Raw genomic sequence first — 9,114 nt, forward strand, 5'->3', positions numbered from 1 at the left:
GGAGTTTTTCTCTATTGCCCAGTCTGAAGTGTAGTGTTGCAATCTCAGCTCACTGCAACCTTGGTTTTATGGGTTCAAGTGATTCTCCTGCCTCAGCCTCCCAAGTAACTGGGACCACAGGCATGCACCACTACATCTGGCTAATTTATCTATTTTTAGTATATACCAGGTTTCATCAAGTTGGTCAGGCTGGTCTCGAACTCCTGACCTCATGTGACCCACCCACCTTGGCCTCCCAAAGTGCTGGGATTATAGGTGTGAGCCACCACACCTGGTCGGATAATTGAGTTTCTTATTATATCTGGGTTTCTGCAGAATTTTAGTGACTAAAGTATGTACACTAGTGTTAATTTTGTTTTTCTTTATGAAAGAAGTCGTTTACTTTTTATATAATTACTTGCCAGTCATGAGAAGGAAAAGTCTGTGTTTGTCCACAATGATAGGAATTCTTGTTACATTAAAGGATGACTCTGTGAATGCCTTTAGGAAATATCCCTAGTCATATCTTGACCATTTTCCTAGCTGTGAGACTGCCATTATACTGGTTACTGTAACATTTCTTGGTTTTCTTTCTAGACCTGAACTAGTTATTTGCTACTTCCCTCCTGGAATGGCTAGTAAAATAAACACTAAAGGTAAGAGATTACATGTACTTCTTATTATATTTTACTACATTAAGACATTCTTTTTTTTTCCCATTTATTTATTTTATTGCATTTTAGGTTTTGGGGTACATGTGAAGAACATGCAAAATTGTTGCATAGGAACACACGTGGCAGTGTGATTTGCTGCCTTCCTCCCCATCACCTACATCTGGCATTTCTCCCCTTGCTATCTCTCCCCAGCTTCCCACCCCCCACCGTCCCTCCCCTATTTCCCCCCAACTGACCCCAGTGTGTAGTGCTCCCCTCCCTGTGTCCATGTGTTCTCATTGTTTAACACCCGCCTATGAGTGATTAAGACATTCTTTATCAGCATGCCTGAAATCATACAGAATCATTGCCCAATGTCTTTGTGGGACTTGCAGTTAGTTTCTTGGCTTTTTAAAGTATTTTATTTAATGGACCCTTTTTTTCTTTTTCTTTTTCTTTCTTTTTCTTTTAATTTACTGAAAGTGCCACATGTGCAATTCCACTTCATTTATGTTTCCAAGGCTTTGTTGAGCCCCTTGTGGAGGACTACACTGCAAGTTTAATTCTGCAGGTTTCTTTGAAAATCACCAAACGGTATGAGTTTTACATTCTGCTCTTATAAAGCATCTTCTTCTGTATTTTTCTACAATATACTAAAGTAATTCTGTGCTTATTTTACAGCTTTGCAGTCCCCTAAAAGACCATGAAGCCCTGAGAGTAATGTAAAGATTCCTGAAATTGAGATCACCATGGAAAATAAGGGCCAGTCTTTGGCATGTTTCTGTTGATTCTCCAGTTTATTAGTTATGTCAGTTCACTAGCTATATGTTTATACAGATGAAGTTAGCCAAGCTAATTTCACATGTGTACAGCTGCCTGTGATAAAGCTAAATTTCTGGATGTTTTTAATTGACATTTTGAAAATCATTAACAGGAAATAAATAACATGAATCACCTTACAAACTGCACTCAAAAAAATCCCTAAAATGCTTTTTCTTTACTACAACAAATAAGGATGCAGAGGGTCACGTGGAATGTTTCTTCATCTTTTGTCCTCTTTGTTTTTTCTGTTCTTTTAAGGAAAGAAAGTTTAGGGATAGTTTAAACAGCAGTGCCTGGAATGAAAGCATTTCCTACAACACCCTCTAATCTATTTCCTTCTCTCCATGCTTATGGGGTCTGCTCATAAGAGCAGGGCATATATAAGTAAAGAAAATGCAGTGTGAGCCCTGCCTGCAGCCATGGTCAAGAACAGGAAGAGGCTTTTTTTTTTTTTTAATCCTAGCAGAATTTTGCATAAGTCTCTTGGTTTTAAAAAAGATGAATTTATCATAATAAAATAAAGCACAAACTCTGAGGCCAAAGTGATAGAATTTAAATCTGCATTCTGGGCTGGGTGCGGTGGCTCAAGCCTGTAATCCCAGCACTTTGGGAGGCCAAGGCGGGTGGATCACGAGGTCAAGAGATTGAGACCATCCTGGTCAACATGGTGAAAGCCCGTCTCTACTAAAAATACAAAAAATTAGCTGGGCATGGTGGCGCGTGCCTGTAATCCCAGCAACTCAGGAGGCTGAGGCAGGAGAATTGCCTGAACCCAGGAGACGGAGGTTGCGGTGAGCTGAGATCACGCCATTGCACTCCAGCCTGGGTAACAAGAGCGAAACTCCGTCTAAAAAAAAAAAAAAAATCTGCATTCTGCCACTTAGGAAAATTCTTTGAGTTCTCTGTCCTTTAGGTTGTACAGAGCTGTAAAATGAGAAAAGGAAAATAATATTTGACTCATGGTTTTCAAAAATCGAGATGTTAAATGCTGGGTGCAGTGCTTATAATTAAAATCTCATGCTTATAATTCCAGCACTTTGGGAGGCTGAGGAGGGTGGATCATGAAGTCAAGAGATCTACATCCTCCTCACCAACATGGCAAAACCCCGTCTCTACCTAAAATAAAAAATTAGCTGGGCATGGTGGCACGTGCCTGTAATCCCAGCTACTCGGGAGGCTGAAGCAGAAGAATCACTTGAACCTGGGAGGTGGAGGTTGCAATGAGTCAAAATCACACTACTGCACTCCAGCCTGGGTGATGGAGCAAGACTCCATCTGAAAAACAAACAAACAAATTGAGATGTTATTTCTTTTGTTTTTTCTTTTTTCTGAGATGGAGTTTCACTCTTGTTGCCTAGGCTGGAGTGCAGTGGCACTATGCTGGCTCACTGCAAGCCCCACGTCCCGAGTTCAAGAGATTCACTACTTCCACCTCCCAAGTAGCTGGTATTACAGGCATGCACCATCAAACCCATTTTTGTGTTTTTAGTAGAGATGAGGTTTTGCCATGTTGTCTAGGCTGGTCTCAAACTCCTGCCCTCTGGTGATTTGCCCGCCTTGGACTCCCAAACTGCTGGGATTACAGGCATGAGCCACTTCACCTGGCTGAGATGTTATTTCTTTAATAAACAGCTGCTATCATTTCAGACCACTTGATAATTAAGCGCTTAAGAATTTTTCACTAGAAGCCATGTAAAGAAAGATGATGAGCATTCGTAAAGGATTTAGGATTTATCATTTGACTGTATGACTGACCCCCAGAGCTGGCATTTTAGTAAGAAATTTTTCAGAAGGCAATTAATTAGCTAGCAACAGAGGCAAACCAGCCACTACCCTCACCATTCAGTGCACTTTTTTCCTCTGTTTCTCCTCAAACTTGGTTACTCTCACAAATCAATTTTAAAAACTTGCATTTCTTTCCTTTTATTTTCAGAGACAGGGACTTGCTCTGTCACTCAGGCTGCATTGCAGTGGTATGATATGGCTTGCTGTAGTTTCATTCTTCCGGGCTCAAGCAGTACTCCCATCTCAGCCTCTTAAGTAGCTAGGACTACAGACATACACCATCACACAGAGGTAAATTTTTTTTTTTTTTTGAGACGGAGTTTCGCTCTTGGTACCCAGGCTGGTGTGCAATGGCGCGATCTCGGCTCACCGCAACCTCCGTCTCCTGGGTTCAGGCAATTCTCCTGCCTCAGCCTCCTGAGTAGCTGGGATTACAGGCACGCGCCACCATGCCCAGCTAATTTTTTGTATTTTTAGTAGAGACGGGGTTTCACCATGTTGGCCAGGATGGTCTCAATCTCTTGACCTCGTGATCCACCCGCCTCGGCCTCCCAAAGTGCTGGGATTACAGGTTTGAGCCACCACGCCCAGCCGGTAAATTTTTTATCTATTGTTGTAGAGATGGGGTCATGCTATGTTGCCTAGGGTGGTCTTGAGCTACTGGAATCAGGCGTTTCTCCTGCCTCTGCCTCCCAAAGTGCTGGGATTATAGGCAGGTATGAGCCATCTATGCCTGGCCACCAATATATATATATATATGTATTTTTAAATAACACCTTTATTGAAATGCACTTCACATACCATACAATTTATTTATTAAAGTATGAAATTTGGTGGCTTTTAGAATATTCATGGAGCTGTGCACCTATTACCCCAATCAATTTTAGAAGCTTTTATTGCCATATACAGAAATCCACATTTCTAGGCCGGGCGCGGTGGCTCACGCCTGTAATCCCAGCACTTTGGGAGGCCGAGGCGGGTGGATCACGAGGTCAAGAGATCGAGACCATCCTGGTCAACATGGTGAAACCCTGTCTCTACTAAAAATACAAAAATTAGCTGGGCATGGTGGCATGTGCCTGTAATCCCAGGTACTCAGGAGGCTGAGGCAGGAGAATTGCCTGAACCCAGGAGGCGGAGGTTGCAGTGAGCCGAGATCGCGCCATTGCACTCCAGCCTGGGTAACAAGAGCGAAAATCCGTCTCAAAAAAAAAAAAGAAATCCACATTTCTTTACAACTAGCTTCCACTCCCCCTATAACCTTATGCTCCCATAGGCAACCACTGATCTATATTCTGTCACTATAGAGTTGCCTAATCTGGACCTCTTATATAAACAGGATTATGTAATGTGTGATCTTTTGTGGCTGGCTTTTTTTTTTTTTCACTTTAGCACAATGTTTACAGAGTTCTTTCATGTCATAGCATGTGTCAGTATTTGATTTCTTCTATGGATGAATAATATTCCGTGGTAGAGACACACCACATTTTGTTTATCTATTTATCAGCCAGCCTGCTGCCTCTCCTTCCCCAGGTTGTCTTTCTACTCGGGACACGCCTCCTTTGGGATGTACTGCGTGGTGTTCCTGGAGGTGAGTCCGTTTTTCCGGGGCTCGCCCATCAAGTCACTCCCTTCCCTGGACCTCGGTTTTTCCAGCTGTAAAATGGGTGGGTCGCGGTGGTGATGGAGGCGCTCACTGACTTGTTTGTAAAAAAAAAAAAACAGGAGGTGCTGGGCTGGCCAGTTTTATGCCCTCGGCCTCGGAGCTGCCATCTGTGCAGTGGGCGTGGGAGTGCCTGGCAGGGCACAGGCTGAGGCGCCCTCTCCCGTCCCAGAGCTACATGCAGGCGCGGCTCTGCTGGAAGTGGACGCAGCTGCTGCGGCCCACGGTCCAGTTCTTCCTGGTGGCCTGCGCCCTCTATGTGGGCTACACCCGCGTGTCTGATCACTGGAGTGACGTCCTTGCTGGTCTCCTGCAGGGGGCGCTCGTGGCTGGCCTCACTGTGAGCTTCTGACCCTGACTCACCCCCTGTGCTGTCCAGAGACCACTCCCTGCCCAACCCTGGTCCTTCCCTGCACACTCTTGCCCCACGGAGCCCTCCACTGTAACCCCTTCCTCCAACCCTGGTTCTTCCCTGGGACCCCTCCTTCCCCCGGTTTCTCCCCTGGGACCCGTACCCCAAACTCCAGTTCTTCCCTGGACCCCTCCTTCACCCCCAGATCCTTCCCTGGGATTTCTTCCCCCAATCCTGGTTCTTCCCTGGACTCCTCCCTTCTCTCCATTTCTCCCCTGGGACCTCTTCCCCCAACCCCAGTCCTTTCTAAATGCCTCCTTCCACACATCCCTCCATGGGACCCCTTCCCCAAACCCTAGTCCATACCTGGGACCCCTCTTACCCCCAATTCTCCTCTGAGACCCCTTCTCCCCAACCCCCATCCTTCCCTGGGACCGCTTTTTCTCCTCATTTCTCCTCTGGGATCCCCCAACCCCAGTCCATCCCAGGACGCTTCGCCCCCCACATCCTCCCCTGGGACCCCTTCCCCCAAACCCAGTTCTTCCCTGGACCCCTCCCTTCTCCCCATTTCTCTCCTGGGACCCTTTTCCCCAACCCCAGTCCATTCATAGAACCCCTCCTTCCCCCATTCCTCCCCGGGACCCATTCCCTCAACCCCAATCCTTTCTGGGGACCCCTCCCTTCCCCCCTTTCTCCCCTGGGACCCCTCTCCCCAAACCCAGTCCTTCCCTGGACACCTTCTTCCCCCAGTTCCTTCCCTGGGTCTCCTGCCTGCACACCGCAGTCCTTCCCTGGGCCTGTCAGCGCCCCAGTGCTCTCCACTGGTCGTCCACCAAGAGGGCCCTCTTTCCCCCACAGGCACTCTTCATCTCATTGTCCACCTGGGACCCTGTTCTTCCCCCTCCTGCCCATGCCCGTGTCTCTGGTGCCTGCCCAGTCCCTGCCCAGCCTCACCTTCCTCCACTCTGCCAGGTCCGCTACATCTCAGACTTCTTCAAAGCCTGACCTCCACAGCACTGCCTGAAGGAGGAGGAGCTGGAAAGGAAGCCCAGCCTGTCACTGACAGTGACCCTGGGCGAGGATGACCACAACCACTCTGGGTACCCGCACTCCTCCTCCTGAGGCTGGATGACGCCCAGGCAGGGAGTGGCTGTGAGTCCAGCTGAGGCTGGCCCCCCCAGGTAGTCCTTCTGGCCCTGGCTAGGCACTGAGGCTCTGGACGGGCTCCAGGAACCCTGGGCTGACGGGAGCAGTGAACAGGCTCTGCTGCCCCTGCCCTGCACTGGACAAGGGGTCTGGGGAGGCCTAGGTAGCCCTGAGCATTTGGAGGGGGACCTGTTCCCGTAGCTCCCCAATATCCCCATTCTTTTATGGGGTTAAGGAAGGGACTGTTTTGTAAAATGTAATGTACATTGGTTTTTAGTAAAATAGGGCATTGGTTTCCTCTGTTCCTTACGGCCGTTCTGGGACGGTGTTCCTCCCGTCAGAGGGCTCCGTGGAGCTCAGGCCTCAGGCAGACTCACCCTCTGTGACGGTGGAGGGGAGCAGCCAAGCCCGACCCTTGTGTTTCTCCCTGCACGGCGCTGGGGTCCAGGGTCTGGTGGGTCAGCACACCCTTTCCCTCTGCTCATGTCCACCCCGTGCACCTGGGGGCCACACTTCTGAAATGGGTCATTCAGGGACTGGTTTCCCTGAAGTGATGGCAGAACACACAGAGCTTACTTTTTCAACAGGAGGGTAAAGGGTACATTTGTTTTTTTTGTACAGGAGGTAACTTAAGTATCTGCTGATGTTTTGTTTGCACCTGGAACCTCTCTTATTCCCTCACCCTGCAGGGTGTTCCTGTCAGGACTTAGCCTACGGGAAGGGTGATGTAGCCCTGGGGGCAAAAGTGCAGCCTGGAGCCCCACCCAAGGGGCTGGAATGGAGACCTGCTCTTGGCGGACGGGAAGGAAGGTGACGCAGACCCTGCGGAACTCCAGCTGAATGTCAGGGACTTGCCTCCCTGCAGGTGTCAGACGGGATCCTGGCCCAGAAAGTCACACCGAAGCCCCCCAGGTATCCTAGGGTGTCCCAGCAGGCAATGATGCCGGAGGACTAAGGAGGCTGTGCCTGGGCTCAGAATGTGAGTCTCTGGCAGTGGGTGGGAGAGAGGTTCCCAGCCAGATCCCACAGGCAGAGTCACTGCATCAGGAGCAAATGGGAATGACCCAGGTGTCCTGACAGCAGTCGACATCACCGTCTCCTCCCAGGCACAATGGCCTTGAAAGCCAGGACCACAGTGAGGGTTGAGCGCGAGTATGTGGGAGCAGCTGCAGTGCACAGGACTCCAGTGTGGTCTGCTGGGGGCAGGTGGCCTTGTTGGGACGAGCAGTGAAGACTGAGGAGCGGAGGAAGTTTGGAGTGAGGGAGAGGATGTGGCTCAGTTTGGCTGCTGGCCTCAGCTGGGGGAGTCTCAGTGCTTCAGAAAGAGCATGTGCACCCCACGGCTGTGAGAGCGGAGAGAAAGAAAGGGCTGTACTGATCAGTGCCATCCCCAAAGGGTCCTCAGGAGCCAGGAGGGCCCAGCTTTGGGAGCCAGTGGCCTGTCTCGCCCTTTGGGTGCTGCCCAGCTGGGCTACACACGCACTGCTCTGCATCTGTTGAGAAAAGCCGGACGCAGGGTGTCGGGCTCGGAAATTCTCACAGGTTCCCAGTACCAAGATGGCAGGCAGGGCAGCAGTTAGGACACATTCCTCCACCCACACCAAGCTCTGGGGAAGCCCTCATGCATAATTTTGGGTTTACACTTCCCACACCCTTATGGTTTCATGGAAAAAAAACAGTATTTTCTCTCGTCGTACAAGTAGGATATTTTTTTTTCTGTTGTTTCTCACAGGAAACTCAGATTCTTAGCCATGTAAATATCATTTCCCATGGCTGTGTCCTCGTGGCCCGGCATTTCTCCCACCTTCTGAGGTTAATTGGTTTTTAAAGACCTCCTCCTGGCCAGGCACAGTGACTCACGCCTGTAATTCCAGCACATTGGGAGGCCGAGGCGGTTGGATCACAAGGTCAGGAGATTGAGACCATCCTGGCCAACATGATGAAATCCCGTCTCCACTAAAAATGCAAAGCTTAACCTGGCATGGTGGTGGACGCCTGTAATCCCAGCTATTTGGGAGGCTGAGGCAGGAGAATCGCTCAAACCCAGGAGGCAGAGGTTGTAGCAAGCTGAGATTGCACCACTCATGTCAGCTACCATATGTTTTTCTGGTTTTGTAGGCAACCATACATACTTTGTTTTTTAGACACAGGGTCTCATTCTGTCACCCAGGCTGGAGTGCAGTGGTGCAGTTACTGTTCACTGCAGCCTCAACCTCCCAGGCTCAAGTGATGCTCCTGCCTCAGCCTCCTGAGTAGCTGGGATGACAGCGCCCACCACCACACCCCACTTTCATGCTTACTTTTTTTTATAGGTGCATACTGAAGTATTTAGAAGTGAAATTTTGTGAGATCTGCAAATTACAATATTTCATATTATAAAAACATGAAGCAGACGGCAACATGTTAGTAACTGTTAAATCTGTTTTGTGTGTGTGGGTATCATTATGCCACCCTCTGGACTGCATTTTGAAAAATTTTAAGTCGAAAAAGGAAAACTGTGCCTTAGAAAATTTTCTTAAGTTCAAAATATCATTACCTCTACTTTTAGTGAGACAATATTTCTTCTTTTTCTTTTTTTTTTTTTTTTTTTCCTTTTTGAAGAGTGTTGACCTGTTGCCCAGCCTAGAGTGCGGTAGTGTGATATTGGCTCACTGTACCATCCGCCTCCTGGGTTCAAGTGATTCTCCTGCCTCAGCCTCCCAAGTAACTGGGAT

General features: G+C 48.6%; 1 pseudogene; it reads left to right on the top strand.

Moving 5' to 3' along the window:
- Positions 1 to 3,156: 3,156 nt before the first annotated feature.
- Positions 3,157 to 6,376, top strand: LOC116547186 (annotated as a pseudogene).
- The last annotated feature ends 2,738 nt before the right edge of the window (positions 6,377 to 9,114 follow it).

The sequence above is a fragment of the Sapajus apella genome, unplaced genomic scaffold (assembly GCF_009761245.1).
Source record: "Sapajus apella isolate SASKATOON/1434 unplaced genomic scaffold, GSC_monkey_1.0 scaffold2313, whole genome shotgun sequence".
NCBI lineage: Eukaryota > Metazoa > Chordata > Mammalia > Primates > Cebidae > Sapajus > Sapajus apella.